At 40.4% G+C, this 12,619-nt stretch overlaps 1 long non-coding RNA gene across 1 annotated transcript in view; it reads left to right on the top strand.

The window, feature by feature from the left end:
- The window catches only part of LOC132210093 (uncharacterized), a 46,698-nt gene extending 35,278 nt beyond the window's left edge, over nucleotides 1–11,420 (top strand). The window contains exons 2-3 of the long non-coding RNA XR_009446290.1: nucleotides 8,895–9,066; nucleotides 11,326–11,420. This is a non-coding gene — a long non-coding RNA (uncharacterized LOC132210093). The remainder of the gene's footprint in view (nucleotides 1–8,894; nucleotides 9,067–11,325) is intronic.
- The last annotated feature ends 1,199 nt before the right edge of the window (nucleotides 11,421–12,619 follow it).

Genomic DNA, 12,619 nt, shown 5'->3' with positions numbered 1-12,619 from the left:
TTATTATAGTCTTTTAGTCAACATAGCTATTAACCCAGGGGTATACAAAAATGCACATTCATTTTATTCACTATTAAAAATATCCAAAATATGAAATTAAACTATGTGGTCCAATAGCTCAAGTAGATGAGTGTTTGACTCCAAATTGCAGTGTTGTACGTCAAAAGCTCAGTAGTGGCTGTCAGTCACAAGTCAGTAAATTAATTCCATTATTTGACATCTGTGGCATTTCACTGAAAGATGTGGTACTATGGGAATCCATTTATGGAAAAGCAATATTGTCAACTCAATCTGCTTGAATTACAGATATTTACAGAGACAATGATATAGCAAACAGGTAATAAAGGGACAAGGAGGGAAAAAGCTCATCAAAATGGTACTGTCATGCTCTGCCATACTCATATCATAATTCACATTATTTTGCACATTAAGATGAGTTTCAATATAATTAGAAATTTTATTAGTGCCATTATCATGTACAATAAAAATCTAATTGCCAAGTTGATGGGACTGTACATGATCAATGAACTGTAAGCTTTCTTTTCCATTCTGTTTCCAACTCCATGCACACCAGATTATTGGAAAGTGGGATTAGTACGGACAGGTCAATACAGACTTGATGGGCTATATGACTCTAAGACAAAGCATGCTTTTGCTCATTATGTCACCTATATTGAAGCTTAATAAATGTGTTGTCGATTTGATGTAATTTTTTTGTGTCTTAACCTGTGTCTTGTCTAATCAAACAGAGAAGTATTCAGGCTGTATTCAACTTTGAAATTACTTTGTTTTACCCCTCACCTGATTGTGCTGCATCTGTGTTCTATTCATTCTAGAACACAAGAATTTCCTGAACCCAGCTTTCCATTTTATCTCAAAGCAAGACATCATCCAGTGGGTGAATTTTCCATCAAACAGATAACTGTATGAAACAGGTAGTTGTGAAAAATAATACCGTTAATGATGTGCTTATTCATGTATATTCCAAACCATGGGAGAGACATATTATGCCACAAGGTTTGTGTGCTTTCTGGTGCCTGGTTAACTGTGACACAGTTAAAGGAAAAAAAAACAAACCTTGTGCGTAATTATGTTCAAATGCCCTCCAGCTCAGAGAAAATTCAGTGTAGAAGATAAGTAATTGGAATAGCACAACTGATAATTTCCCTTTTTTAAAACAAATGTCCCTGTAAAGCTAAAATGCAGACATCAAATGACATAATCTCTGCTCCATCGCAGCGGCGACTTATGACAATTCCAAATGTCACGCAAGTGAAGGCAATCACTGACAACAATTTTTCTGCTAATGGTAAACCTCTTAGTATAAGGAAACACTTTGTATTGTGTTATTGGGCCGACAACAGTAATAAAATTAAGCATAAACCAAATTGATAGCGGATTATTATACACATAGTCTTTCATTGACATTCACCTGAAGCCAGCAGTGTTGTGCTTTGATCCAAGAAACAAAGCCTTCTCTGGAAGATTTTTTCTTGCACTAATCTAGTTTCAAAATTAATATGGTACAAATGGAACTTGCCATCATGTGGTGAAGGTTTACAGCCTATAAAAGACCACTTGCATGAAGGTTTAAGGAAAAAGAAGGGTGAACGGTGGAATGATGACAAACTGAAGGGGCAGCTTTAGAGATTTTCTTTGCCTGGTTACTGAGGTCCTTACACGTGTAGCTACTGGCAAAGATACCCATAATTTGCTTGACTGAAGATTGATGGATGTATATGCATGTATTGTCACTGTACACTTGACTGCAAAGTTTACATATTAGCTGTAAGTCTCAACTGCCATTCAGTTAGTGGCATTCTTGTCCTGTTCGCACTGTCAGAGGTCCATCTCTTAAATAAGACATTAAACTGAGGCAAAAGAAAACAATCTACTGCAGATCTGAAATAAAAACAGAGAGTACTGGAGAATCTCAGCAGATTTGGCAGTGTTCCTTCACTGTTGCTGGATCAAATTCCTAGAATTCTCTCCCTATTGGCATTGTGGACCAACATACAGCAGGTGGACTGGTGCAGTTCAAGAAGATCGCTCACCACCACCTTCTCAAGGACAACTAGGGGCGGGCAATAAATGCTGGCCAGCCAGCGATGCCCACATCCCACAAATGAATAAAAAAATTCTGAAAAGAGGAACACAATTAACATTTCAGGTCCAATATGACCCTTCTTTATAAGTGAAGTGACAGGTTTTATACCTTAAAATAATGTAGGAAATGAAAGCAGAGCATGAGGAAAGATCAGGGAGATGTTCACAGAACAAACAGCAAAGAGAATGCTATTAGTGTTAGAGAAGGGGCATAGGTTCAGAGTAAGCAGGACATCAGTCAAGGCAGCTTTGCTAAAAGCAAAACCATAAGCCATGTAAACAAAACATTGGGAAATGGCGGGAGAAGGTGGAATATACCAAAATGGAGCACAGATATTATAATCTGAAGCCATAAACTGAGCTCAGTAGTGTCCATTTAATGTCTTATTTAAGAGATGGATCTCTGACAGTGCTACAAAATGTTGAAGTGATAAATAAGGTGCTGCTCTTCCAAGCTTGTGTTGCACTAGAAAATTGCAGCAGATCTAGGACAGAAACACAAGAATGAGAGAAAGACTAAATACCACATGAGCCTTCTTGTATACATTTAGATATTTTCTAATCAACTTGTTTGGACATGTTATTAAACACTTTTGGAGCAGGAGGGGCTTGAACTCAGTCCTCCTGGCTCAGAAGTAGAGCTTCCACTATGACATTACATGAGACACTACTAGACACTTGGATCTAATTAATTCAGTCTGATGGCATTGTTAACCTTTAACTCCCAAGCATTTAGCATCCTGTTAACTGAATTAAATACTAAAATCTATACATATGGGGTGAAATCATTAAAAATTAAAGTAATACTATTTCAAATTTAGAAAGTTAGGAAATTATTTGATTTGTGTTTCCAAAAAGTTAAGAGGGATTGACATGTACGTGCATAGAAATTATTTCTGCTGATGCCATTTCTATCGTGTATTTTTGATTATGGACTGAAATGAGGAAAGAATTGTTTTAAAAATCAAGTATCATGAAAGGATTACTACACTGTTTAGAAGACTGACACTCATTGTAAACATTGTTTACACTGCTGTTTGTTCAGACAATTGGGGATATCTAGTTGCAGATGAACTGGTGCCAAGGCATATGTATGAATGGAGTTTTGGCTGGCAACACATAGCTGATTGTACTGGGGACTAGTATCAGTTATTAATAGCAAAGATCTTCTGCCTGACAACAGCTATGTGATTGGTTCCCAGGTGGCTGAACAGCTTGGGATATGAATGTTCGGGAATGAAGCTATTTATTCTACAAGAACAGCATCTAAAACCTAAAGAAAGCTAGTTTATATCCCATTCATTATTTTGCTGTAACCTGTGGCTTAATTAACAAGTCAGAGATCATTACAAGTGGGGCCAAAAATAGAATTGCTAGAAAAGCTCAGCAGGACTGGCAGCATCTATAGAGAAAAAAAATCACAGTTAACAGTTTGCGTTAAGTGACCCTTCCACAGAACTGATAATAGCTAGGAAAATGCCTGTTTATATGCAGAATTATATGCAGAGGATAGCCTGGCTGGGTGGGAGGAGGCCACAGTTTCTGCCACCTCCAGCGTGATGCCACCACCAGACACATATCCCCCTCTCCTCCCTGTTAAGCCTTCCACAGGGACCGCTCCTTCCGGGACACCCTGGTCCATGCTTCTTTTCACTCCCAAAACCTCCCCACAGTCTCAAGGCACCTTCCCCTGCTACAGCGGAGGATGCAACATCTGCCCATTTATTTCCTCCCTCCCCAGTATCCAAGGGCCCAAACTCACTTTCTAGATGAAACAGCTCTTTACCAGCACTTCACACAATCTAATCTACTGCATTCACTGCTCACAATGTGGCCTCCTCTGCATTCGGGAAACAAAGTGCAGACTGGGTGATCACTCACAGAACAAATTTGTTCTGTTTGCAAAACAGACTCTGAGCTTCCAGTTGCCTGCTACTTCAACACGCCACCATGTTCCTTGGCTAACATCTCTGTCGCAGGCTTGCTGCACTGCTCCAGCAAAGCTTAAGGGGCAAGCTGGAAAAGATCAGTGGGACTGGCAGTGTCTGGAGACCGAAATCAGAGTCAGTGTTTCAGGTCAAGTGACCCTTCCCCCAGAGCTGATCGGTGAACTCATTTTCTACCTGGGGACCCTGCAGCCCTCCAGACGTAATTTTGAGTTCAATAACTTCATGGTCTGAGCTCTCCTGTGTCTTTACCCAAACCCCAACAGCCTGGCACAGGCATCACATAGCCTGCCATTACATACCACTGTTAGCCACTAATAGTCCCATTAACAGTTGTACACCCTCCTAGCCGGATCATTATCCACTCCTTTGTCTGGCTAATTGCTTTTCTCTCTCTTTGGGCTGTATCTCCACCTATTGTTTATTCTGCAGTGATAGCAAGAACTATAGATGCTGGAGTCAGAGATAACACAGTGTGGATCTGGAGGAACACAACAGGCCAGGCAGCATCAGAGGAGCAGGAAAGTTGACATTTCGGGTCTGAAGAAGGCTTCTGACCCAAGACATCAAATTTCTTGCTCCCCAGGTGCTGCCTGGCCTGCTGTGTTCCTCCAGCTTCACGCTGTGTTGTCTTTACTGTTTTCTCCTTAACCCTTTCCCCATCCTATCTTCTGCACATAAACAGATATTTTCATAGCTGCTATCAGCTCTGGGGAAGGGTCACTTGACCTGAAACGCTGACTCTGCTTTCTCTCCCCAGATGCTGCCAGTCGCACTGAGCTTTTCCAGCAATTTCTATTTTTGTGTCTGATTTGCAGCATCCACAGTTTGTTCAGCTTTTTTCATTATAAGTGGGAACCAGTTACCTTGAGCTTTCTGTAAACAAGTGAAAAAGCTGGAGAAGGAAGGTTGAAAAGCAACATTCTGATCAGCAAAAGGATCATCCCAGCCAATGTTATAGACATGGACCACTGAACTGCCTTCCCAGTTTTTCCCTCTGCCAAAATTGTTGATTTTTTTGTATCAGTCCACACAAGTGTGATTGCGGAGGTTTAAAAGTGGATTAGAGATTTAACTGGCAGAGTTATATGTTGCTGGTTTATAATTGTTTACCTGTAGTTAAAATCTCTTTACTTGTAATAAATAGTAATTCCTGTTGAGGTCAGAAACCTGGTCCATGTTTTTGTTAACCTAGAGTTAAAACACAGGTAAATTGGGGAATCTTCATGTTTTTAAAACTCTTTTATATTTGTGATGACTGCAGAAACTGCAATAACTCTGTGGGTGTTATTTTGAAAGAAATATAGCAGGATAAATTGAGTGCCTCAATTGAAATCATTATATTAGCAGATTCTAGAACCATGCATATGCTTTGCATTGTCGGAGCTTATCTATTAGCTAAGGGTTAATGGGTTGAAATTGTAATCTCATTAGGTCAAACAGCAGTGACAATTATTCTACCTTACGTGAACATTTGTTAACCAAGGCTAAGAGGTTGAAACTGTAATCTCATTCACCACGTTTTATATGTTCAGTTTTCTGTAAATCTTGTTTCTATTCTGTGATGGTGTTTCATGTGCCCACTGCCTGCTCCAACTCTCAAATGGAACAATTTGCATCTATCCAGATATGTATAACCACTGTGTGTGTATTGTAAACCTTTGCTCTTCATAGAAACCGAAAGAATTGCGGATGATGTAAATCAGGAACAAAACAGTAGTTGCTGGAAAATCTCAGCAGGTCTGGCAGTATCTTTGAATAAAACCATAGAGTCAACGTTTCGGGTCCAGTGACCCTTCCTCAGAACTGATGGTGGCAAAGAAAACATTGGTTTATATGCAGTAAATAGGGAGGGAGTTGGGGTAGGGAGTAAACGAAAGGATAGAGCCTAAAGAGCGAGAAAAGCAGTTGGATAGACAAAGAAGTTGATAGTGACCTGGCTAGTAGGGTGAATAGCTGTTAATGAGGACTGTTAGTGTCTAATAATAGGCAGTGTGTAATGGCAGGCTTTGTGATAACTCTTTGCTCTATCTCAGACTGACAGTTCATATATCAATACCTTGCTGTCAGGAGAGAAAAACAGCCCTTGTACGAATAAAATATATCGTCTGCTTTACAAGAATGTGTCTGTGTGGTCCTCAAACAACCCAGTCATATAATCTTCCACATAAACTTGACAATGAGAGTGGGATACCAATAGACTGACAACTTCTCGCAGCGAACGAAGGGACTGATGAAGTTGCAAACAAATTAAAGTAGCCACCACGGTAAGTTTACCTTATTAGTTCCTATGCTGATTATTATCTCTCCTCCCTCTCTCTGGAATGATGTGAGTTGACAGTTTCCCAGGCAAATGGACTCACAATTAGGTCCCAGGTAGTTTGACCGAGGTTTGGAAGGTTAATTCCCTATAAAATGTAAGCATGGGGAAGACTAGCGATACAAAGGGAAAAGTCACGACAGCAGTAAAAACTGCAAACGAGATAATTGAGGTAACTCATGAAAATCCGGCAGTAAAATTTTGTTCTAAGTGGACCTAGGCAGTCTAGATTTCTATATAGTTCAGAATGTATTGGTATGGAAGGAAAAATATGGGAAAAAAATGAGTTGAGCCAGAAGAATATGGGATATGGTGCATCTGGAAGGAAATAGCTACGCATATGAAAAATGAGACTTTGCTTGCCTCATGGAAGGATAATGCAAGTAGGAAAAGGTTAGTGACATGTCACCCAAATTGATTACCTAAAACATTAAAAGAATTAAAAATTCATGACAAACAAAAACAAGAAAAAGGAAAAAAGAAATCAGAAACCAGGAAAACAGGTAATATATAGAATATAACCCCAGTGATCCTCCGAATCAGCTGCAGATAATGAGGATGACATATTTTTGTACAGTAATATGTAGGGATTGGCTCACCATGGTACAAAATTCCGTTTGAACTGTTTGTGTCTACCAAAAATGGTTTTAGCCTCACAGTCCTAACTCAGAAACATGGTGACTGATAATGCCCTCTAGCATTTTTGTCTTCAAAGCTGGATTCATTTGCAGCTGTACATCCTGCCCGTCTGCAAGTGATGGCTGCTGCCTATTAAGCAGTTATGTCTGCTCGAAATATTACTCTTGGTAGCCCTTTAGCAGGACATGGTGTAAAGAAGTTGCTCCTCAATACTGCAACACAGCATTTGACTACAGCTCGACCGACAAAGTATGAACTTGTCCTGTTAAATGACCCTGCCGTTATTATTGTCCATTCTGGTGTTGTAAGTCCTCCTTCATTCCTGAACCCCTTTACCAGTTGTTTCGAAAATGATTCCTATGCCTGACCTGACTATTTGGACCTTGTTAAATTCGAAGCATCTCCCCGAGTTGACTTAATGGAGACCCTGTTGCAGAATCCAGATTCCCTTTACACAGATGGTACCTCTACCAAATGCTTTGATGGTACCAATATACGATATAGCATTTGTTTGGACCTCAAAGTAATGGAGTCAGGATGACTGCCTTCTCATTTTGCCCGCACAAGCGGCTGAGTCGTGTACTCTTACAAGAGCTTGCATTGTCACTGCAGGAAAAACGGTTAGTATCTATACTGACTCTAGATATGCCTTTGGAGTTGCTCATGATTTTGGACAGCACTGGAAGAATAGGGGATTCTTGACTTAATCAGGTAGTGCCATTAAGCATGGCGATCTTGTCCTTTTTGTTTGTTATCTGCCATATTATTTCTCAAACAGATAGCTATTAAGTGTGCAGCTCAGACTACGTTAACTGATCAAGTAGCCAAAGGAAGTGTTCACGTGGACCCTGCAGCTAAAGCGGTTCCTTTGCCTCCTGCAGTTTTATTAGTTCCCAGTGAAGACTCTCCCTTACAGGCTCCACAACTCCAACCCCTATCTGTTCGAACTATGGAAAAAGTTATTGAAATGCAACACGAAGCTACGGATTTGCATGTGTCGTGGATAAAGGAGGGTTGCCTGCAGCATATTTTCTACTGGAATTTGGCAACATCCAGATGGGAGACTCATTGCACCACTTACACTTGTACTCATCCCCTTAAAGGTTGGCCACGCATGGATGCACACTGGCAAACAGGGGGTAGTTGACAGAATTCTGTCTTCCTGGTATTGCCCAGGGGTTCCTTATATAAAGAAGCAGACCGGATTGCAAAGGCTTGCCATATATTGCCAGTTGAACAATCCTGGTAAAGCATTAAAAGCAAAGCAATACCATACTACCTCGACATGGGGACCTGTTGTATATTTACAATTGGACTTCATTCAATTGCCCTGTAATAATAGTTATAAATATGTGTTAGTTATTGTCAATTTATTTAACAGATGGCTGGAAGCATATCCTTGCAGAAATGCAGATGCAAAGACAATAGTTAAGCGCTTGTTGAGTGATGATATACCTAGGTTTGGTGTTCCACAGACAGTTTCTAGTGACAATCGCTCTCTTTTTGCCGCGCAGTTAAATGCAGACTTCAGCAAAGCTTTAAGGATCAATCAGTACCTGCATTGCCCCAATCACCCACAATCATTGGGAGTGGTAAAAGGAGCAAATGGTACTTTAAAAACATTGTTAGCTAATAAGCTGGCACCAGAATCGGACAGACATTGGTTGGAGATGCTCCCGATTGATCTGATGATAATACAAACCCATCCCCATAAGCAAACTAAACCTACTCCAGCAGAAGGAGGGTGGAGGAAGTTATCTGAGGAAGGCTGCACTGGCTCCCTCTCAGATTAAGCCTTGTCATTTTAGAGATTTGCATGCAATCAATAATGAAACGCAGATCTACTTGATGAATTTAACATGCTATTACTCTGTCATTTACAGACGGCAGAAATGCGGGAGGTATCACTAAGTATGGAGTCCTTAATTCCAGATATCCAAGCAGGGATCAAGTACTGGTTAAAAGGTTTAACAGGAAGGTGTTGATGCCCAGATGGAAGGACCATATGATGTGCTGCTAATAACCAACTGCAGTTAAAATAAGAAGAAAACCTAAGTGAGTATATTCTAATCATTGTTAAAAGATGCTGACGTGAAGGCAAGACTGTTCTATATTATCGGGATATTAGTCCTCAGGTTGGGAGTAAGTGAGAGTGGGATTGGCACCGCATACAGATCAGACACAGATTTTAGTGTCCCAATACCTACTATCCACCTGTCCTCCACTAATTTGCCAGCACCCGGCTTCTGTAAGAGCAAATCCTACCAACTGCATACATGCATTAAACCAAAGTGTCCTTGAAGATGCCATAATTTTCTAAATGAATGCTAATAGTACCCTGACAAATACAAGTTTGGCACAGCACTATGTCATTGTAATTTGACTGGCACTGCTTCAACTGATGATAGTGCATGTGATATTTCAACACAACACTCAAATGGAATTAATGGTCCACTAAGCAAAAATATAACTTTTATGGCCCAGTAAACCATTTGTGTTTATTTCCTCAACTATCCTCAATGACCAGGTCATGTACAACAGAGAGTTTTTTGGTTTAATTACATTATCCCTCAATGCCGAAGGAGCAAGGTGCAAAGTATGCAATTGACTAGTTTACAACCTGGAAATCCTAATCTATACAGTGAATGGTCACAGGTTCATCAAACTGTAAGGAGTAAGAACAATGGACCTGTACCTGAGAAGCATAAGATCACATGCTCTCCACATCCTAGGTCAGTGAGAGCATGCTTCCCTACTCAGGGGACTCCAATCCCAGACTGTGCTCTGTGTGCACTATTACTCCTGCACATAGATGATCCATATGGCTATCAACACAATGATGCCACAAGATATAAACTGCCGATGAGCCAAATAAAATGTGGAGGGATAAGTCAGAAGAGTCAAAAATGTATGAGATGCTAGGAGGTTCTCAAAAGGATACCCATCACTACACATCCAATTGTTATGGTAGTCTTATCCTATCCACTGTCATTACATAATTACAGACCAAGACGTGCATAAAGAACCAGCCAGAGATGGATTTAGAAATGAAACTGCCTTTGATGGAGACCCCCACGAACATTGGCAGCATATGCAGATCTCACTGCTACACATGTTCCAATATAAAAAGAAATGTAGCCTGAACTCTATGGAAATGATCATGTGAGTGTGTAAACATACAGCTTACTCCTGGTTGCCCATTAACTTTAACGGACTCTCTGCCTTAGTGCATTATATCCCCACCTTTTGACTCTCAGGAATGTCCCTCACTCAATCATCTGAATGGACATGGTATCATTGTATGAAGCAGAGCAAGCATAGCATGAATTTTGAATACTCGAGATGGTGGTACTTCTTTGCTGCTACGCTACCAAATTACAGGGGTGGCATGGTGGCTAGCACTGCAGCCTCACAGCACCAGGGACCCGGGTTCAATACCAGCCTCGGGCAACTGTCTGTGTGGAGTTTGCACATTCTCCCCATGTCTGCGTGGGTTTCCTCCGGGTGCTCTGGTTTCCTCCCACAGTCCAAAGATGTGCAGGCTAGGTGGATCGGCCATGCTAAATTGCCCATAGTGTTCAGGGATGTGTGGGTTATAGGGGGATGGGTCTGGGTGGGATGCTTCAAGGGGCGGTGTGAACTTGTTGGGCCAAAAGGCCTGTTTCCACACTGTAGGGAGTCTAATCTATAAGCTGTTAATGAAATAAATAAGTTGGCACATGCATTCGCCAAATGGCAAACGAAACTGCGATTGCAATGGGATTGGCGAACCAGGAAACATTGGAAATAAGAATGATGTCCTTACCAGATCAGATGGCCTTGGATTATGTGTTATATGCTCAAAGAGGTGCCTGTGCCATTGTTGGACCTGAATGTTGTTCATGGATCAACGACTTTCAAACATGAATTGACAACATCACTCAGCTTATTGAACAAGACGAGAAAGATGTGGAAAAAGGGGTGTCTGACAGTGGTGGTTGTGGCTGGGGTCCATTTTGTTGGTTAAGTATTTGGCTTAAAGTCACTGGTCTAACATTATTAAAGTGGGTAGGAATCATATTAAGAATATATGTAGCCAGTAGATTTGGATTGACCTGTTACACTGGATGTGCCTCTAAATTGAGAAAGAAGGTATCTTCAAATAAACAAATGGTTCTACTGAATACGGAATAGTTTGCCAAATTGATGAGAACTGATGAGGATAATGGAATCATGGAACCAATGTTGATCCTTCTGTCTTGCAGTAATTCGATTTTAAGAAGATGAACCTTTGTTGGCTGTGTTATGCGTTGACTGCTTTTCTTGCTTTTGCAGGATTGTATGCAATACTACACACGGTGCTGACCTTAATCCTCCAGTGTAGTAACACGTGGGCATTATTGACTGCTGAAACAAAAAGAAAGGTGAACATAAGCCCAATTCTCCCCACAGTCAGTGGACACTATCATTTATTGTGGAATTGGTGCACTGCTTAGTTTTTGTACCTACATTGATTCCCCTCTTTTGCTGAACCTTAATGAGGCCTAACTTGTCCCCAAAGTCATCATAATATAAAACATAAATCCCCATTGTAGATGAGGCTGGATCAAGCAGCAGCCAATCATGACCCATGGATGGAACTGGAAACTAAACTGTAAGCCTACTGCTTTTAATTTCATTTGTCATGGCCCTGCTACTTTTCTGTTTTATTGTGCTTAAGTAAGCACAAAAGGGGGAATGTGGGAGCATATCTGTTAATTAAGGGTTCGTGGGCTGAAATTGTAATCTTGTTAGGTCAAGCAGCAGTGATCATTATTCTAGTTTACCTGAACACTTATTACCTAAGGGCTAAGGGGTTGAAAGTGTAATGTCATTAATGGCACCTTGTTTGTTCAGTTCTCTGTAAATCTTGTTACCATTCTGTGACTGTGTATCACATGCTCATCGCCTGATCCAACAGCCAAATGGAATGATTTGCATGTATCCAGATATGTATAACTATTATGTATGTGTGTATTATAACCCTTTGCTCGATCTCAGACTGACAGGGCGTCAATACCTTCCCGCCAGTAGGAAAAGCAGTCCTTGTATAAGTAAAAGGTATTGATTGAATTGCAAGAATATGTCTGTGTGGTTCTCAAAGATCCCAATCATATAATCGCCAACAGCATAACTTACTGCAGTGTACCTCTGGAGTTGCTTCGACGACAAAAAATACTTCCAGTTACTTTAAAAGTCAGATGTTAAATTTATTGTGCAGTGGGATTTCCAATGATATAGTTCTTTGTGTTACCTCTTATCTCTATCACAATGGAGTTACGATAAATAGAAGCCCTGCAGTGAACTTGGTTACTTGGAATATACACACACGACATTTCTAAAATTTTCACCTTCTGTCTGAGTACAGCAATCAATAAGAGCTTTATTCTTCTCCTGCTGCATTTGTACTATTACTTGGTGAAATATCACACCAAACCTTTTTCTGACGTTTTCCCTGAATTTATTAATTGCTGACTAAAACAAACTTAATTTATTGAAGTCACATTCATGTCAAGCTTATAGAATCATTGTATCATTTGCCCCTTTGTACTTTTACCTTGCCATGTCATTTTTCTCAGCTCCTTAAGTG

Source organism: Stegostoma tigrinum, chromosome 10 (assembly GCF_030684315.1).
Source record: "Stegostoma tigrinum isolate sSteTig4 chromosome 10, sSteTig4.hap1, whole genome shotgun sequence".
In the NCBI taxonomy this organism is placed as follows: domain Eukaryota; kingdom Metazoa; phylum Chordata; class Chondrichthyes; order Orectolobiformes; family Stegostomatidae; genus Stegostoma; species Stegostoma tigrinum.
Note: the sequence above shows the minus strand (reverse complement) of the source record. Positions and strands in the feature narration are given on the sequence as shown.